This window comes from Peromyscus californicus, unplaced genomic scaffold (assembly GCF_007827085.1).
Source record: "Peromyscus californicus insignis strain IS unplaced genomic scaffold, ASM782708v3 Scaffold_7__1_contigs__length_154581171, whole genome shotgun sequence".
NCBI classification, from domain to species: domain Eukaryota; kingdom Metazoa; phylum Chordata; class Mammalia; order Rodentia; family Cricetidae; genus Peromyscus; species Peromyscus californicus.
In genome coordinates this window covers 11,586,608-11,606,906 of record NW_026294595.1, presented here as the reverse complement: position 1 = coordinate 11,606,906, position 20,299 = coordinate 11,586,608, and positions in this window count along the sequence as shown.

Genomic DNA, 20,299 nt, shown 5'->3' with positions numbered 1-20,299 from the left:
CCGTCTGAGTTCTCATAGCCATTTTTTTTTCCCCTGGGGCCTTTCATCTAGGGTACAGGATGGTCCTAGACCAAGCAGGAGTGGACATGACCCTGGTTGAGCATAGCCTGATGGGAGATAAGGTCCAAAGAAAGGCGGTAGTTCCCTTGGCCTCTGAGTGACCAGAAAGCAACAAGGCCGCCATTGTGAAGGCCACAATAGATCAGCTTTCTTTTCCAAACATGGAGGGCCCAATGGGCGCTATCACCACAAGGGATATGATGGGAAGGGGGGTCTTCAAAGGAACAAGAGCAAGGCTGCTGTGTGTGCAGAAGACCAGTGAATCAGCCAAGTTCAAGTGAGTGAACGGCCTGGGTGATGAAGCTAGATGCTGAACCATGTTCATTGTGTGTGAGAGAGTATGTATGCACGGTATATGTGCATGCGTGTGTGCATGTGTGCAGAGTATACATGTAGAGGCCCTAGGTATATGCAAGATGTCTTCCTCTATTGCTGTCCACTTTATATTATTTTAAAATTTTTAATTAATTAACGTGTGTGTGTGTGTGTGTGTGTGTGTGTGTGTGTGTGTGTGTGTGTGTGTGTGTGAGAAGGGGGGGAATGGGAAAGCACATGTGTGAGATCAGAGGACAATTTTGGGGAGTTGTGTCTCTCTTTCCATTTTCGGTGGGTACTGGAAGTCAAGCTGAGGTCACCAAGCTTGTGAGGCAGGCCCTCTCAACCACTGAGCCACCTTGCTGGCCCCGATCTCCAGCTTAGTTTTTTGAGGTAGGGTTTCTCACTGAACTTGGAGTTCCCTAATTCTGTTAGGCGAGCTGGCTGGCCAGCCTCAGGGATCCTGCTGTCTCTGCCTCTGGATTACAGAAGTACACCATCATGCCTGGCTTTTTATGTGAGTTCTGGGGATCCAACTCAGGTCCTCTTGTTTGTGTAGCAAGGAGTTTGCATTCTGAGCCACCTCCCCAGCCCTTGTCATGGACAGTTTTAAAAGACGCGCGCGTGTGTGTGTGTGTGTGTGTGTGTGTGTGTGTGTGTGTGTGTGTGTGTGTTTGCCTTAGCGTGCATGTGGGAATCTGAAGATAATTTTGTAATGTTTGCTTTCTTTTTTCTTCCACCATGTGAGTTCTGGGGATTGAACTCAGGCCATCAGGCTTGGCAGTAAGTGCCTTTAGCTGCGGAGCCATCTCTTCTTCCCCATGTTCACTTTCATTTATTTATTCATTTATTTTTAATTAATTTTTTGGTGTATGATGCTTTGCTTGCATGCATGTCTGTATACTATGTGAGTGCCGTGTTCAGAGGAAGATGTTGGATTCCCCCAGGACTGGAGTTACAGACGCTTGTGAGCCACCATGTAGGGGCCGATAGTCCAACCACAGTCCTCTGGAAGAGCAGCCAGTGCTCTTAGCCACTGAGTCATCTCTCTAGCTCCCGCCATGTTCGTTTTTATAGGACAAACAGAGACCTGGGATTTAGGAGATGCTAAAGGTGACTGAAAGGAGAGAGAGTACAAGGAGGAAGGGAAACACCGTGGCACTCGAAGGCTTGCGGAACCTCCCTGTGGAACGCCGAACGCCAGGACCTTTCCTGCGCCTCATTCAGGAGCCTCCACGTTCAGGAGGAAGACCATCCTGGTTCCCCAGCCAGGCTGCCTCCGGGAGCTGTAATGTGAGTTGTTTCCAAGCTGAAATCCCATTCGTGCCAGTTCGGCTCAAGCTGAGTTTTCCTCTCCTCCTGCCCCTCCTCCCTCCCTCCCTCCCTCCCGCCCGCCCTCTCTCCTCCTTTTCTCCTTTCCCTGCCTCTCTTCTCCCTTTTCCTCTCTCCCATGTAAAGTCTGGGTCCCGCATGAGTTTGGACACGCTGCAATGCTGACCCAGTGACCCCACACATCACCCTGAAGTTGGAGCTCAGCTTCGTCACACAGATGACAGCTTGGGCATCTTCCCTGTCCTCTGCAGCCACTCGGTTCTCAAAGCTTGTTTAATTTTTTTCTTCTTTTTATTAAATCAGATGTGGCTGCAACTCCAGGCATGATTCATCCCCAGGCAACTTTCCCTCCAGCTGTAAACCTGGGAAATCAAACATGTTCTGGGCTTCCAAAATAACAAGAGTTGGACAGGCACGGGCAGACGCCCCCATTGCCAACAGGAGAGAGGGTAGGAAGGGAGACAGGAGGAGTCGCTGGTCCCCAGAAAACCTAAAACCTGGCAGGGCAAAGTGACATTTCACCTCATAGCTCTGGGGAAAGCGTTCTCGAGCCCACACGCTGCCTTCTGAATGCCTTGAGGTGAGAGGGAGAGTCACCGACTAGCCTCCAGCTTCGAAGATGAAGCAGCCTGCAGATCACAGCCCATGGCTGCTCCCCATGGAGGTGTCAGCCTGGTGACACAGCTCTACCTGACCTCACCCTAGTGGAGACTCATTGGTAAGTCTGTCTTTGAGGTAATCCTGTACCTCACCAGTCACCTGACACTCCAGGTGTCTGCCAGCTTGGAATTCCACGTGGAAGCAGTCACACACACCCCACACCCCTGGCTTAAGATGTGAGAGATGGTCCAGAATACAACCTAACCAAGGCTACGGCCAGCCAGAGCCCTCTGAAGGGGTGACCAGCATGACTAGAACTCACTGGGCCTCACTGGATCCTAACGTGGTGTTGTGGAAAGGGGTTGCTCTGGAGGAGGGGAGCAGAGCTTGGGGTGACAGGAAGTGTGAGCAGTCCACACTCCTGTGTTTAATTCACTTTGCCTCCCAGGCTCTATGGGCCTGTGCTGGGAGGGGTGAATTGATAACCTCTGAAATGCCTTTGGGAGTCACTCCATTGTCTTATTCAAGAGCGCCTGCTTTGGATGGCCTAATCAACCCTTCCCCATTTTAGGGGTGTGTGTGTGTGTGTGTGTGTGTGTGTGTGTGTGTGTGGTATTTGAGACAGAGTCATGCCGTCTTAATCTCTGAGTTCTAGGACGACAGGTACGGGCCACACACCAGGTCCAATTTCCCGTATTTTTAGGTTTTACTTCCGTTTTGCTTTACAATCCCGCCTTTGAATCAGTTGCTGTTTTCAATTTTCACTATGAGCATTTGAGAGGCACCAAGCTGCACCTTCAAAACTTTCCTGAGAACCTCCCCCAGGATCCCCTTTCATCCCCACAGTCTGCCTTCTACACACCCAGACCCCTCAAAGGTCTGCACAGCCCAGCCCCCATCTCTGCTGCTTTGTGACTAAGCTGCCCTCTCTCTGGCTCTCCTGACTGTCTTCCTATCGACATTCTGTCCTGGCTGCGGCTCTCTCTTCACCTGCCTGTCAGCAGTCACCCTTAACCCCCCACCCCCGCCCGCTCACAGAAATGCAAGCTTTCTCGGGCCAGTCCCTGGAGACCCTTGGAGACAGTATGTGCCGTCCATTCCCATAACTTCGTCCACTTCACAGGTGTTGGCTCTAGCAGTTCTCCCGCTTCTTACCATAGATTCTTGTCTTCCTCTGCTTGGGATGCTCTAACAAATACCAAATACTAAACAGCTCCTGAGCAACAGAAACACGGCTCTCACTGTCCTGGAAGGAGGAAGCCCACAGTCCAGACGCCAGCAGGTCCAGCATTTGGGAGGGCCTGGTTCCTTGCTCAGTGAGAGTGCCTTCCCTCTGTGTCCTAGTCTGAGGAAGGGCCAGGCAGCTCTATGGTTTTGTCCTTGAAAACTACTGAGCCCCCACTGGCCCCCACTTCCCCCCACAACCCTGCTGGGAATCAGGCCTTGTCAAGGAACATGAGAGAGAAAGAATCATGCAGACCACAACACTGATTTTACTTCAGTCAATAAATGTTATGGGCCAGCAAGATGGCTCATCAGGTAAGGGTGCCTGCTGCTAAGCCTGAACCAAAGTTCAATCTCCAGGACCCACATGACAGAAGGAGAGAACAAGTCTCCTCAAGTCACCTCTGATTGCCACACGGCCACTATGACATGCGCCTGTTCCCCTCCCCCACAAAATAAATAAATGAATAATTTCTTTTTTGGATAAGAGCAAGACTGAACAGCCCATAAAGCTACTTCCCATGGACCGTCTGTATCCCTGCATGATACAGCCCTCTGCCATGGTAAGGCTTTGCTACAAAGGTCAAGCCACATTCATATGCACCCCAGGTCCAGTCTCCATGAGGGCCTACACTCCCTTTTTTTAATGTATTTAATTATTATTATTTATTATTGTTATAATTTTTTTTGAGACCGGGTTTCCTTAGCTGTCCTTGAACTCACAGAGATCCACCTACCTCTGCCTCCTGAGTGCTGAGATTAAAGGCATGCACCACCACTGCCCAGCCCCTTTTATTTCTTTAAGACTTATTTTTTTATTAATGTATGTGTGTATCTCTGTCCATGTGTGTATGTACATAGGCATGCAGTGCCATCGGAGGCTGGAGGAAGGTGTTGGATCCCCTGAAGCTGGAGTTACATGCTAATGTGGGTGCTGGGAATTGAACTCTGGTCCTGGGTGCACACCAGTGGAGGTCAGAAGACAACTTGTCAGAGGAGGCAGTTGGCTCCTTCCACCATGTGGTTCCCAGGTGTTTGTGCTCCCACACTTCAAGGTATCACACAGACAATTGCAGCCCTCATTCTTTCTACAAATTTCTTGAATTTCTAGTTCATTAAAGTCTACTGTTTGCCTGGAACTGCCACTTACCTGGCCACACCTCTTTTTCTCATTGGCTGCTTGGACTCGGAGCACCCCCTTTTCTAAGTATCCGGTGGACTCAGATCGGGTGACCCAGCCTAAGAAGGCCTGTAGGCTGTGCTTTATTCTGGAGTGCAGTTTGTGGCACAGGCCTAAGGCTCAGGAGTCCTGGAAGTGTTCAAGAGATAGACTTGGGGGACTCCTTCCTAGTCCTGGATCAGACTTGGGGGACTCCTTCCTAGTCCTGGATCAGACTTGGGGGACTCCTTCTTAGTCCTGGATCAGTCGTGCTGGGTGTATTGTATGAAGGGGAGAATCCACCCACTGTCTCCCGGTACTGCTGGCCCAAGTGTTTTCAGCATTAGGCGCTAACCTTTCAACTTGTCCTCTGCCTCTGAAGTGTCTGAGCCTCGGCTTGCCCAGGGCATCCTGCAGGAGGGTGAGTGGCCTGTGCACAGGGCAGAGCAGGGTCAAGCGGGTCCAGTGAAGCTGACCTCTGTCCACGGAGAAGTGAGCCCTCTGCAGGTGGGAGGGCCCGAGCATCACAGGGCAGCCTTATCCCTGTACATGACAGATCTTGTTTGCTTTCCAGCCAGTCTCAGCAGCTGTTAGTCCTGTGGAAACACAGGACCGGATTCTACTAGGTAGGAGAAGGGAGTAAACTGCCACTTCAAACAAGGTCAGAAAGACCAGAGCCCTTCTGCCTTAGGACAGGTACTGCAGACTGCCCCTGCACGGAAGCTCAGAGCTGCAGCCCGCCAACCTGGCCCTCCTGGTGCTGCTCAGTCTGAGCTGGCCCCATAGACACCTCCCTGAGCACCCAGCTCTCTGAGACCTCAGCTCACCCTCTCTGGGCAGCTCAGTCAGCCCCCTGTGGCTGTAGACAGGCCTAACTCATATCCCCTGCAAGATCCTCAACTCCTTTTGTCTGGAGGGTGAAACCCCAGCTCTGCACTTCAGGCCTACTTGTCCACTCTGCTCTCCCCTATGGAGCTCATCTCTGGTGCCTGGTCCTTGGATCCAGAAGCTCAGATAGGGTGCTCTTGGAAGGCTCCAGAAGCCTTCTTCCCTTGTCCACCCAGCTGGGGCTACCTCTTATTCCACTTTCTTATTCTATCTTGGTCTTTATGAGCTTGCTGTGGGCCTGAACATGTGGATTCTCATGCAGGAGCATGCCAGGTGCTGGCTCCTCTGCCTCACACACCAGCCATCTGCTCTGGAGCATGGTGGCCAGCACCGGAACCCTCCTTGGCTGCCTTTGCCTCAGCTCTTTCTGCCAAAGAGAGGATTTGCTATTTTCCACTTCCTTCAGTCCATCTGCATTTCTTTGTCCTTAAGCCTCTTCCCCATCCTTTTCTAGACTCTCAGACACTCCTAGCCTGCCAGCCTGGGAGTCTCTGGTGGCCAGGTGGATGATGCGCCCAGTGAGCAAGGCCCACCTTCTTCAGAAGGATGGCTGGGACAATTCTGCAGGGTGTCCCAGGGTCTGTGGCAGGTACTGGGTCTAAGAAGGATGGAGTTTCCTAGCGAAGCTGAAGGAAAGGAGAGGAGCTCACAGGCTATGTGCAGAACAGTCCGGATATCGTGTACTTCTGGCTGCGGCCCACTCTAGTGTTCTCCACCTAGGTTTTTCGTTTGTTTGTTTGGGGTTTATTTTATTGTGTGTGTGTGTGTGTGTGTGTGTGTGTGTGTGTGTATGCTGTTTGTTTGTTTTGAGACAGGGTCTCACTATATAACTCTGGCTGGCCAGGAACTCACTATGTAGACCAAGCTAACTCCAAACCTACAGAGAGTTCAGGGATTAAAAGGCACAAACCACAACACCTGCCTCCTCTCTCCCAACTGGCTAGCTTCGAGTGTCTCTCCCTCCAGCCGTGGTTTAGCTCTGGCCTGGACAATAGATACTCTTTCTATTGGGTTCTCTGCTCTGTGTTGTTGAGCATGTGGGACTCAAACCAACTCTGCAATCAATGCCCATGTTCCCATGCTTTTCTCTCTATGACTACCCATGCCACACAGTGGGTGTCTCATGGAAGGGGGCTGTGCAGCGTCACACTGGTATTCCCAACGTGCCTAAGAATACCTGGAAAACTGCGGGAGTTCAATAAATATCAAGAAGACCAAGGGAAGGTGAGCCACATGCTCCATCAGGACCAGGTAGAAAGAGAGCCGTGAGACAGGGCTACAGGGTGTACAAGGTGGTGGAAGGACAAAGAAAGATGTGGAGAGAAGTGGAGCTGTGTGGAGGGATACAGAAAGATGCAGAGATGTGGGGGCATGTGGAGGAGCGTGGGAGGAGGGCTTGCACTGAGCCCCACACCTGTGTGGTGAGGCTTTCCATTAGCAGCAGAGCCATCCACTTGGCATCCTGACTCCCCACCTGTCAGGCCCGCAGTTTCCCTTGGGTGTCTCTCAGACGAAGGGGCACCAAGGTGCTTCTTGCAACACTTGTGGTCTGTGTGTGGGCGGCAATGGGGGGGGGGAGGGGCAGGGTAACATGTCATCTGGAGAGATAGGCTGTCTAATCTGGCTCTCCGCCTCTGAGCTTGGCAGAATTAGGAAAAGCTCCTCCATGAAGAGACCTGGATCTGGTCATTGTTGGGGCCGGACAGAGGGCCCGGATGATCTGCCTCAGACTCACAGATTCCCATGCCAACTCAGCAAGGGATAGGGTGGTTCTGCTGGGCACTTGCTTGGTAAACCCATCAGTGCACTCCCCACTGAGGCCTGGACTGTTCCTTCTGAGGACCAGAGTCACTTCCCCTGACAGACAAAGGAAAGGATGTCGAGAGACAGGACTAGATGGGAGCCTTGTGAAAATATTCTCCCTGGGGAGATGTAAACAATGTCCACCCCTTCCTCATAAGGTTCCAGTGACAAACCAAAGTACAGTTCCACTGAAATTCACCTTATGGAAAGCAATGAGTTTGTTGGGCTTATTTATAGATCACAGGTGAGGCATTTCTGCCTGGAGGGTGGAAACCCCCAAACAGCTGCATTGGGAAGTCTTTACCCAGCATGGATCATGGCTTCCTCCCAGCCATACAGATGGACTCCACCTCGGTTTAGTTCCCTAGCCTGTGTACACACCAGCATTCCCCCACTAGCCAAGGCCATGTGCATTTAGGGCAGAATTGCATACAAAAGGCTGAGAGCAGCCTCTGGAATCTCAGGGGAGGGCCAAATGACCCTCCATGCTCTCCCTTTCTGAGGGAACCTCAGCAGTCCGCAGGCCCAACAGTGATGGATCCTTGCAAGCAGGCACAAGTGATCGGACGGAGGTGGTGGCCGTTTTGCTCAGGGTATTACGCCGTACAACAGGAGCCGACTGAGGCCAGAGCCTCTCTTCCCGCCTCACTGGGTGGGAGAATCCTGAGGGTTGACTCTCCAGCTCTAGGAGAGGACTTGAGGAGGCTTGGTGTTGTGGAATGGCCCCCATAGACGCATGTGTTTGAATGGCAAACAGCGAGTAGTACTTTTAGGAGGTGTGGCCTTGTCGGAGGAAGTGTGTCACTGTGGAGGTGGGCTTTGAGGTCTCATAAATGCTCAAGCCATGCTCAGAGTGGGTCTCAGTTTCCTTCTGTGGCCTGGGGATCCAGATGTAGAACTCTCAACTCCTTCTTCAGCACCATGTCTGCCTGCATGCTGCCATGCTTCTTGCCATGACAATAATGGACTAAACCTCTGAAACTGTAAGCCAGCCCCAATTAAATGTTTTCCTTTATGAGAGTTGTTGTGGTTATGGTGTCTCTTCACAGCAATAGAAACCCTAACTAAGACAGTTGGGCATATTACATTTGAAACCAGAATCATCTAGTACAATTCTCTGTTATGGCAGAGGGAGGTGAGCCTCGAGCACTGTTTGATGGCCTCAGGGTCTTCCAGCTGGTAGGTGCTAGAAGGTTCCAGTTGACCTGACACCTGGTGCCTGATATGGCGTCCACATCTTATCATTCCCAAGGCTTTCTGTATAACACACATGGAAGGGGCTGCGGTGTCTCACAGCACATCCAACTTTTGTAGATAGATGGGGGAACCCTTGGCAAGGAACCCTTTGTCCTCTTCGGCATGGCCATAGCAGATGAGAGGACCTAGAACAGGGCTCTGGGACCTTTGAGTTTGGGGTATGTATCTATGTTTTGCTTCCTGTAAACCTGGCATTTGGGGGAAGAGCTTGTGCCTTCTCCAGCAAGGTGTTTGGTGGGGTTTGGTGAGAACATTTGACCGTGGTGCTGGTCCCTGGGATGGGAGGGCCTGGCTCTTCCCCAGCTGAGCTCTATGAAGGCCACCTTCACACACTTGCCTGGCTGCGCACCACTTGCACAAACGGCTTTACAGGCTCCAGCCTTGCCTGCAGCCAACGTGTCATGCCTTCAGACAAAGTGAGGCTGTTGCCCAACTCGGACCCTAATTGTGTCTCAGCCTCAGCACCCTAGATGGAGTCCAGCAATTTTGGTTATGGCTCTCCCTGCCCTAACTACAAGTACCAGTTAGAAAGGAGAGATGTGTGGATGGAGTGAGCTATAAATAGGGTGTCTGGTCCCTGGAGGGCAGGCTTCTTGGGGTGAGGCATCTGAGAAGGGTTTGTGCAATAGTGAAGAACGGTTGTAGCTGTGGAGATGGGTCTGGGAACTCCCACTTCCCTTCCCAGTCACCCACCTAAGCCTGCACGGAATTAGCTTCCCTGCTGCCTGACATGTGGAGTGACCAGACGCTGATAAGCCAGGCTCAGAGGTGGCCCTGATGTTGAAAAGGGATGGTGTTTCTCACACAGCGGGTTTAACCTTGGTCACTAATTAACCCAGCTGTCTCCCGTCAGGGCAGTCCTTCCTTCCCACACATTCCCGTCCTAGTTGGGAGAAAGCTGAAGCTTCCACTGTACCAACACGGGTGACCCCCTGGGTGACCCCAGGGTCACAGTGCACAGCCCTGCCTGTGGGTGAGGGCTGCAGGCCACAGCTGTAGGCCAGGCTTGAAGCAGCTCCCAAGGAGGCCACATGTGGCTGCTTCCTCTGGACTAACATACTTGGCTTGTCTATAAAAGGGGGGATGTGGGTTAAAACTGGGGCCAATAAACTATGGTCCCCGTGGCCTGAGTTGATGGAGCTTTCAAGCTGACAGTGGATTTCTATCTTCAAATGGCTGGGGGTGGGGAGACCAAAGAATATGACATAGATACAACATGAAATCCAGAGATCTCTCATAGCCATCCCTGCCCATTACCCTGTTATTGCTTCCCCAACTCGCCCCCTCTCTCTCCCCCTCCCTTCCTTCCTTCCTTCCTCCTTTCTTGTTTCTTCTTCATTTATTTACTGTGTATGTTGGCAAGTGGAGGTCAGAGGACAACTTGTGGGAATTGGTTCTCGCCTTCCACCATGTGGGTTCCAGGGATCACACTCAGATTCCCAAGCTTGGCTATAAGGGTCCTTACCTGCTGGGCTCTGTTAGTGTGGCTTTTGTACCCCACACCATAAAGCCAGGTAGTGGCCAAACAGATCCTGCCCTTCTGCCCTCAGCCATCAAGACAAAACTGTGCATCTCCTGATCCTCTAAAACTTCTGAAGTTCCCAGACCAAGGCTTGGACCCTTAAGGGTGTGGGCCTCAGGAACAATGCTATGATGGTCACTGTGCCCCCAAACCAAGGCATACTGCATAGACTGTGTTCCCTGAACAAGTCTACATTCTATGTAGAACAGTTGTCTTTGATAGAAAGTAGTTTTGCTTAGGGGTGTGTGTGTGTGGAAACATCTGGGGGTGCTGCCCCTGGCAGAATGAAGTGGGGGTGCTGCCAGCATTGGCTGGACAGAGGCCAGGGAGGTTGCCACTCATCTTGTGTGGCCCAAGATGCCTCATACCAGGCAGTCCCGAGTGTTCATGGTGCCGAAGCCAGGAAGCCCACTGTAAAGAAACACAGATCTTTCCTGTGGTCATATTCCACCAGATAGGGTGGATGCGACAGGACAGGGCTGGAGATAGCAGGGAGGTCTGGAGGCAGGCAGGCATGCTGCAGTCTCAGCAGCAGAGGTTGGGATATGCTACCTGCATTGGCATGTGGTTCTGCCTGAGCCTGTGAATCCAGGGCCTTTGTGCTTCCTCTCTCAGGACTCCATTAGTCAGGCCTGGCACTCAGTCCCGGGGAGCCAGGGGTGCACAAGGAGGCTAACCCTTGCTTTTAATGCATCTTAAAGACAGCAGGGGAGGAACTCATACCAGTGATGGCAGACAAGACCCTCTGATTGACAGACTGCTTCCTGCCCTCTGATGGTCCACATGCAGTTCTGGGGAGGCCCTACCTCACTTTGCTCACAATTTGAACGTTTATCTTTCAATCCCTGCATCTAGGCGTCCACTCAGCACAGTCCATTCTCCTTGATCCGTCTCCCCCGCTTTCTCCTCCCTCCTCTCTCCCTTTTCTTTCTCTTCTTTTCCCTCTCTTTATTGGGTCCCTCTGCAGCTCCACAGCTGTCCTCTCCCTATTCTGCCATCACATTGCTGAAAAGATGGTCATTGCCAGGAAACCTGAACTTCCCAGAGGCAGATGCCGAGCCTCCTTCCATGTTGTGGCCACAACACCCGGTACCCACGACGTCCACAGCTGGTGCATCATGCTGAACTAGTGACTTCACAGAGATCTGAATAATCCACCAGCATCTGCCACCCATATATGGTCACTTGGAAGAGGATGGCCTCAGACTAGAGTCCACTGGGGACTCTGCAGATAATTGGGAAGGTCCACAGACAGAAGCACACAACTGTGCAAGTAGGGTCTCCAATCAAGAGCAGTGGGAGAAACCAGAGTTTGACAGATAGGCATCCTCGGGCCTCCTCTGGGTTACACTGACGAATTTTCCAGAGCTGGAATGAACTAGAGCAGACAGAAGTCATGTACAAGCTAATAGCCTGCTCCAGCCTACTACCTACCAAATTCATTTCCAAGGACCTGGCTCCTTACTCTCCTAGCAGTGCGCTCTCTCTCTCGCTCTCTCTCTCTCTCTCTCTCTTTCTCTCTCTCTGAAAGTCTTTTCCATTAGAACTGTCTGTGGGGCTGAGGGTTTTTTCAGTCACACCTCATCTCACAGGACGGTCACAGAGCCATCAAGTGGGTTCGTTCAGCTTGCAGTCTCAGGTAGCAGTAAAGGACTGCCCACGCTTTCCAGCTAAGATTACAGAACGCACAGTCTGCCCAGCTGGGAGAGTTTCATAGCACACGCTTGTTCTTTGCCTTGCCAGAATCCAGTATTGAAGAAGCTGAGGTTAGAGAGGAAAAGGAGGTTGCCCAAGGTCACCTAACAGGCCTGCACGGCCCTGCAGGCCCTGGTTCATCTGTCTCCCAGAGGACTGAAATGTGCCCTCCCGCCATCAGTGGTAGAGGAATGTGTTACATGTTTGCACATTTAAACACCCTGAGTTACTTTCATCAGAACTTGAGGTGGGGGTGTCTTCAAACCTTATAGAAAGAATGGGTTCAGAAACTCCATTGGCCATATGGTCTCCCCTCAGAACTTCTATTGTGGTGGCTGCCACAGAAGCCTCTGTATAACTACCATGCTGCCTTCAGCATGCTGAACATTGGAGCTTGATGTTGGCACTGGGTTAACCATTGCCCTGCATGGCTGTGTCCTGTGCCATTCTGAACTAGCCTCCCCCACTTGTGGCCCACCTACCTCAGAATCTTTGTGCCTCCATACCCTTCAGTCACTACTGCCTCTGCTCATGGGCTAGGGTGAAGCCTGCCTGGGGACTCGCCCACTGCACAGGAAGATGCTGTCTTCATGCCTCCCAACCCCCTCTGTCCAGCAATTGCTCATGGCCACTGAGGTGACAGAGACTTTCCTGTGGATGGACTCACTCAGCCTGGCAGCCAGGGGAACGTGGGCTTTCTGGAACAGTAAGCTTGACTAAGGAGGGGGAAAGTAGGTCAGCTATCCAGATTAGGCAATCCCTGACCCTCCTTACCCCAGGCCTCTCTGGGCAATCTGTCTCTCAGAAAAGGCATTCTTCCAAATCCATACCCACCATCCACCCCAAAAGGGAGCCTGGGCTTCCCTTTACAAGAAACAATAGGACAGTGAATCCCAAATCCAGCCACTAGGGAAGGAAGAGCTGGTGAATCATCCAAGTTAGGGGTAAAGACATACCAAAGCCCAGATGTGCAGACCGAGTCCAAACTCCAGTCTGACACTCCCTGTCCTCCCCCAGATTCTTATTCTACCTCAGAACTGCACAGAAGGGAAGGCATTCACAGCTTCAGAGGTGCAGGACTATTGCAAGAATTAAGTGTGGTGTTGGTCTGCATTGGGTCTGCATAGTGCCCAACACAGGCCACACGCTCCCTATACAGGATCTGTTCTTGGCCTCATACTGTCCTTTAATTTTTTTTTTTTGTTTAGGAACTTGCCCGTCCATATGGGAATAGGAACGGGGAGCCAGGAGCCAGGAATCTTGAGCTCTCAGTTAGCCACACACACAGCCATGCTGTGGGCAACCCTTGTCTTCTGCAAGCCTTCCATGTTCTCCTTACTGGTTTATTCTGAGGTATAGAAGACAAAACGTGTCTGAAAGTATTACATAAACCGTAGCCTTTTCCAGTGATGTTCAATATTCATCTTCAGACAAATAGGATCCCTGCTTTCTCCAAACATCATCAGTTGACCCAACTTTCAACCTAGCATTGATAATTGCTTCAATTTGTTCAAAAAGTAAACAAAATCGTGTGTTTTGTATCCAGGATGTCCGGTGGTGGCTGAACTGAAGGAAGGCCAACAGTGCAGTCCTTTGTGAGTACAGCTCCAGTCCCTGCTGGGGTCAGGAGAGAGGGTGTCTAGCCTAGTGAGCCTCAGTGGGAGGCTGTGATGCCAGCAGCAGCCTCCTTGGCCTGACCGAAAGCTGGCCTGAGGCACTGGCTTTGAACCCCCCACCCTCGAGTGCCAGCTTTACCACCCCCGTTTTGACACAAATGTGGCCGTGCTCTGAGATCTTGCTGGGCCTGTGCTAAGAGCTGGTTTCTGGTTCCCGAGAGGGCAACCGGGAGGCCTGGATGGGAAAGTGAGGTGTGGCCAAGCCCACAAGGGGCTTTATTCACAGTATAGGTGACTCCTTACTTCCGAGGTGAGGAGAGTTTTGGGGGTGCCCTTGGATGAACAAGCCTGAGGATAGCCTTGTAGGGTCTGACACCTGTGGGGTGAAGGAAAATAATCTCCCACTCCACAGCCTCACTCCGTCTTCTCTCCTCCTGGCCCATGCAGAGCAATTTTTCTTCCATGTGCCAACCCTCCAGATATCTATCTGCAGGCAGCTGGTGAGGAAGACGGTGTCTGAGGAGAGCAGATGGCCGCCTCTCAGGAAATCCCAGCCTTGAAGAAGATAGGAGGAAAACTTGCCTTGCCGCCTGGCGGGGAAGATGGCGTCCCTCCCCAGCAACCAGGGGGAGAGCAAGGTCAGAAACCAGGACCATCCTGGGCAAGATTTAATGATTCACGACAAGGCCTCGACCATTTGCTCACGGCCAGCTGCACACAGTCCTGCCATGCCTGACTTTAAGCCGTCAAATGATACCATGGGCACAGCTGGTAACAGCATCGGCCATCTATGGCTAATACCACTGCCTCCTCACGCCAGAAAGCGGGAAGAATTTGACTGACAGGAGGGGTTAAGATTAGGGCTGTCGGGATCTGCAGGAGCAAAGGAGAGGGTCAGTCCAGAGGTCTGACTGGACTCGGGGCTTCCACCAGACTTTTTTCTAGTGTCACTCTGGACAGGCACAGACCTGTGAACCCACCGAATCCCTGTGGCAATCAATCTTGTTGGTTCTCATGTCACAAACCAGGAGATTGAGTTGTTGGCTGTAATGCCTGGACCTCAGGTTTGCAGGGAGAGAAGCCCCTGGAAGACAAGAAAGCCAGCCGAGGAGTCGGCCAGCCAGCCAGCCTTGGGAAAGGCTGGAGGCTGACTGCTGAGTGTCTTTCCTCTGTTCCTTCCCTTCGTTTTTGAGGTCCACAAACTCCGCAGCTTCCCACCTGGGGTGGGAAGTCAGGCTGCTACTGTTGAGACCTGCAGGAGTGGAAAGTCTGCAGCCCGGATCTGCTGCTTCTCATTAAAACCAACCTCCTTGTTGACAAAAATAAAGAGAAGCAAATCAATGCCAGCACGCACCATCTGCGGGTTGCTTTAATTTTCCTGAGAGGAGCTAGAGCCCAGGGTTCCAAACTGGCCCAAGCCCATAGGCTTCAAAGAGTATGGGGACGATCCTGAATGGGAAGGGGCTTTGGCTGGGTGCCCTAGTAAATGAGAACACCTCCTTAGGGGGCAGGAGCCAGAGATGCCCAAACCCAGGGTCTCATTAACACTTGTTACCCAACATTCTGGTACGTTTTCCTTGGCGCACGGCTTGGATTTTCCTAACCCAGAGGTGGGACGGGAATGCAGAGTGGATGTCATGGTGAGCTTGGACTTCAGTGCCAGCATTTTTGAGCCTAAGAGGCCACGGATAGGTGGTCAGCCCATAGTGCCAGGTACCTGAGAGGACAGTGCCTGGGAGACAAACGGGACAAATCAGCAGAGCAGGTGTGAGCAGCAGCAGGGTGGATCCCCATCACACCCTCTGCCGAGCTGAGAATCCAGCTGGTCTCTCACAGCTCCGAGTTTCCGGTCTTCAGAGCCAAGTGGCTACGGAGGAAAAGGTATACCGTGCAGAGATTCTGTGTCTTGAAGCTGTTGTGACAAAACTGCACCACTTGGGGACTGAGACAATACCCGTGTGTTTTCCCACGGTCTTGGAGGCCAAAGGTCAGCACGGCAGGCGTGGAAGGGTCAGCTGTGTCTGGAAGTTCCTGGTCTCAGCGCCTCCTGCTCTTCTCATCTGTACATGGCCTCCCCTTTCCTCTCTGCGGCTCTTCTCTGTGTTTTTCATGTAAGGACACCTGCCACTGGGTTCAGTGCCACCTGAGATATCCACGCCAACGTCATTTTGTGTGTTTTCACTGATGTCTGTAAGCACCCTTCTTCCACAGGAAGGTCAAGGCCACAGCCAATGTTTGCCCACCTAAGCTCATTATGCCGAATAATCACACCACCATTCCCTGCTTATTCCCTGTCCAGTGTCCCTGGGGACTGCATTCTGCTCTGTTTTCTCTTTCTGCACATCCTCCTACCCACCTCTCCTAGCCATTTGGAAGTGACCAGAAGATACTTTTCCTGTCCAATGTCTCCCAGAAACTCACTGAACACTGGCCCAAGCCTAACCTCTTCTGATGTGAATGTGGGTGGGTAGAGGGTCTCACATGATGTTTGGAAGGGGACTAGAACCGGACAGGCCTAGGCAACCTTCTCATCTGCTCCCAACCTCACCCTGTGAGTCTCCCCGAGGCCCACTCCTTTTCCTGTATCCATGCTACCTGGAGCATCCCGTACTTCCTGTTGCAGATTGCCCAGGCCCTTGCCATTGTGGAACTGCTCCTGCAGCTGGGACCTTCAGTGTTTCTAGCTGTGTTTTTACTCTGTGGATGATGTTCTGGTCAGTCCCTCCCGGATCCACATGCTAGCTAATTTTATGTCGATTTGACACAATCTGGGGTCATTTTGGAAGAGGAAACCCTGTCTGAGAAAATGCTCCTACTAGATTGGTCTAGGGGTAGCCTGTGGTATATCTTCTTGATTGATGACTGATGTAGGGGGCCTGGCTCATATGAGTGGTGTGTCCCTGGGCTATATAAGAAAGCAGGCTGAGCATGGGGATCAAGCCAGGAAGCAGCGTTCCTCTGCTTTAGTTCCTACCTTCAGCTTCCTATTGAGTTCCAGCCCTGACTTCCCTTCATGTTGGACTACAAGCTGGAAGCTTAAATAAACTGTCCCTCCCAAGTGCTTTTGGTGATGGTGTTTTATCCTAGCAGTAGAAACCTGACGAAAACACACCAGAACCCCGGCTTGAGTTTGTCAGGGGAGTGGCACACAGGGTTGGCCGGTTCCTCCTTTGGGCTAGAGGGAGAGGTGCCTGCTCTGTGTCCTCTATGTCCTCTCCTTCCTGAGTCCAGCTGGGATGGTGGCAGCAGGCATGCAGGCTTTCCTGGGTGTGTTCCCACCTGTTTAGGAGTGACCTAGGTCCTATTCCTCTTCCTCCATCCAACTCAGGAGAGATGCCTGAAGGATGTGTCACCGGGTCACCAGCCACCTGAACCCAGGTCCGCCACCTCTAGCTCCAAAAAAAATTACATTATGATTCGTAACAGTAGCAAAATTACAGTTATGAAGTAACAGTGGAAATAGTTTATGATTGGGGGTCACCGCCACATGAGGAATTGTATTAAAGGGCCACAGTGTTGCGGAAGTTGAGAACCACTGCTCTAGGGGCTCCAGTGGCCAATCCTTCCTGCTTGCCTGGTCCTGGTGGCTCCAGGTATCCCATGGCGTATGTGAGCATCACTCCAGCTGCTTTACTGTCTCCAAAGTTTGTCAATTGTCTCTGCCTCCCTCTTGGGAGGATTTTCTTGAGGGCATCTGGGCCCCACCAAACTCAAGATGGGCTAACTCAGCTACATATTTCTAGAACTTTCTCCTAGATATGACAGCAGTCACCGATCGGCGATGTGGCTGTGGCCCTCTCCATGGTCAGCCACCCAGGGCACCCCACCCCTCATCAGCACCTCATCCCCTTCACACCTGTCCCATTGTGTACCAAGTTGAGCATCACCTTTAGCTAATCTTCCTGGAGGTGGACAGCAAGGGTATACATCCTAGGGAATATGGGAACATGTTGGCAGTGAGACCCTGCATCTCCACCTAGAAATCCTGTTGCTCTGAGTGCCACTTGAGGGTCCTGGATGCTCTTTTACTATGACTGAAGTGAGGACCAAAGGGGGTAACTGGAACTGAGGAGATACTTGCCTGTAGGTCTAAGGCCACAAGTTTTATCTTTAGAACCTACCCAAAGTAGATGGTCATGGAGCTGGAAGGATTTTCCGTGGTTAAGAGCACATATTACCCTCATAGAGGATATGAGTTCCATTTCCAGCACTCAAATTGGATGGCTCACAGGGAACTGTGACTTCAGCTCCAGGGGACCCGATGCCCTCTTTTGATCTCCACAGGCACCTGTATATTGTGCATATACTAACAATCTCTCTCACACACACATAAACACATACATAAGAATACTAAGTCTTCTTTTTAAAACGAGATATGGATATGGTGGTGTGAGCTTGTATTATCAGTGCTGAGGGAGTGGAGACAGAAGGATCCCCAGGGCTCAATGGCCAGCCAGGCTAGAATACCCTAGTGAGCACCAGGTCTCAGCCAAAGACTATCTCTAAAAAGAAAAAGCGAAATGATTGTCTTCTCAAGAATGACATGAAGGCTGACTTCTGGCCCCTACTTATACACCCATCACTCACAAGCATGTGTACCTGCACACATATACTTACACACACACACACACACACTCATACACACACTCACACACACACTCTCACACACACTATATTAAGGGGTCAGATAGGTGGCTTGTTCTGGAGTCTCGCCAATATCACCCTCTTCCTCTTCTTCATCCTGCCCCTCCCCAACTCCCTCCCACTCTCCCCTAATTACATACATCATCCTCTCAGGCCAAGCTCTCCCTACGAACCAAGCTCAATGACTTTGAGGAACAAGTGAATTCAGCTTCTGGGTAAGACTCCAGTTAGAGAGTCTTGTTTTAAAGGCTAGATCCCTTTTTTAAATTTCCTCTTATGGAAGAAAGTCTAAGAGGGCCGATATTTCCATCAAAAACATTGGTTTAATGCTCAAAATGAAAACAAATAAAGTTAGAGCCTTCTGGAAAAACCAACAGTCCCAGTTGGAGTTTGGCAGGCACCACCATCTCACACTGCTCACAGCCCAGTGGCCAGTCCGTTTGCCAGCTGAGCCCTCCTGCTGGGAACAGGCTCTCGGAGCACAGGAAGCTGGGTGGTGTCTACCCTGGCACCCAACTGCACTGCAGGCCCTATTTGCCCTCTGTTCCAGGCCACAGCTGTGGAGCCCAGCATCTTCTTGGCTCAAGGAGAAGGAGGGACTAGAGGGCTTGGGGCACAGATGTCTGTCTTATTGTGTCCGGGGCTGTAATGTGTTGGCCAGGGGAACAAAGTTCTATGTTTGTATCCTAAGCCTTGGAGCTGTAAGCGTGACTTAATTTGCAAATGGATTATGTCGATGCATTTCAGTTAAAGACCTTGAAACGGTGGTAAGGGCGTCTTGAACTGCACGTCTGTCACAAATGTCTTGCTAGAGAGGCCTAGGATAATTACAAAGCAGACAAGGTGGTGTGGAGACCAAGATGGACTTGGGTACCCTGTCAGAGAAACCTGTCCCCAGCAGGAGCAGAAGAGGCAGGAGGGATCCTCCAAGTACCTCTGGAAGGCAGGTGACCTGACACACAGTCTTGCAGTGTCCAGGCTGGAGAGGTGGCTTTTGTTGCTTTTAGTTCTGGGTTTGTTCGGGTGGCAGCCCGAGATGCTTCGGTGTGGCCACTGTACTGAGAGCAAAGCTAGCTGCTTCTGCCGGTGAGTGGGGTGCATCTGCCCTATCGGGATGCTTCTGGCCAGGGTGTCCCAGTGCCCAGGGTGAAGAATGGACTGGGGATAAATGAGGCCACCACAGGCTTTGGTACTAAGCACCAACTGCTTCTTCTTCAGTTGACCTCAGACCAGGAACCAAGTAAGATGGGAGATCTCAGGGTGTGCTCACTGTACTTGGGGGACCCAGTTCCAAATCCCAGCCTCACCAGGTCCTTATGAGGTGCCATTCGCCACTAATGTGCTCAGGCCTCGGTGTAGGTCAGATGGTGGGCAGGTGAGTGGGACCAGAAATCCACGATGCCCCTTGGTTCCTTGCTCAGGGAGTTCCGGGCTTGGGGAGGCTTGCTGACAGCTGAGCTTTGAGGCATCCTCAGGATGTGTGCACAAGGTAGTAGTGGTTGCTGGGAGGGAAGGACACAGCCTGGCAGAACTGGTAGAACCCTGTTCTTCCCCTGTGATGGTCATCTTGGGCCCTGGTTCCTCTACCTGTGGTCTGTGCAGGCCAGAGGAGGGCAGGTCTCATGCAGGAGTGAAGGGCTACATGATCCTTGGCTGAAGGCACACCGTGATGGCCAGTGTCTGGGGAGACATTTGTGCATTGTCTCTGGGGCCCTGCAGCCCTTGCTTCCTGGAGTTCCAGGACATTGCTGCCCATCCTTGACCCTGCCTTCCCACCCCTAGTCCAGACAGCCTCTATTTCTGTTCTACTTTGCTTCTCTATTGCTGTGATAAACACAGGACCAAAAGCAACTTAGGGAAGAAAGGACTTATTTGACTCACAAGCCCCGACCACAGTCCATCACTGAGGGACTCGAGGGGTAACTGAAGGTGGGGACTGAAGCAGAGACCGTGGAGGAACGCTGGTGATTGGCTTGCTCCCAGTCTCCCATTCAGCTATCCTTTTTATATCTCCCAGGACCACCTGTCCGGGGATGGCACCACCCACAGTGGGCTGAACCCTCCTCTATCAATCAACGACCAAGAAAATGACACACAGATATGCCCGCAGGGCAATCTGAGGGAGGACATTCCTCAGCTGAGGTCCCCTTCTCCTAGATGACTGTAGTTTGTGTCAGTGACAAA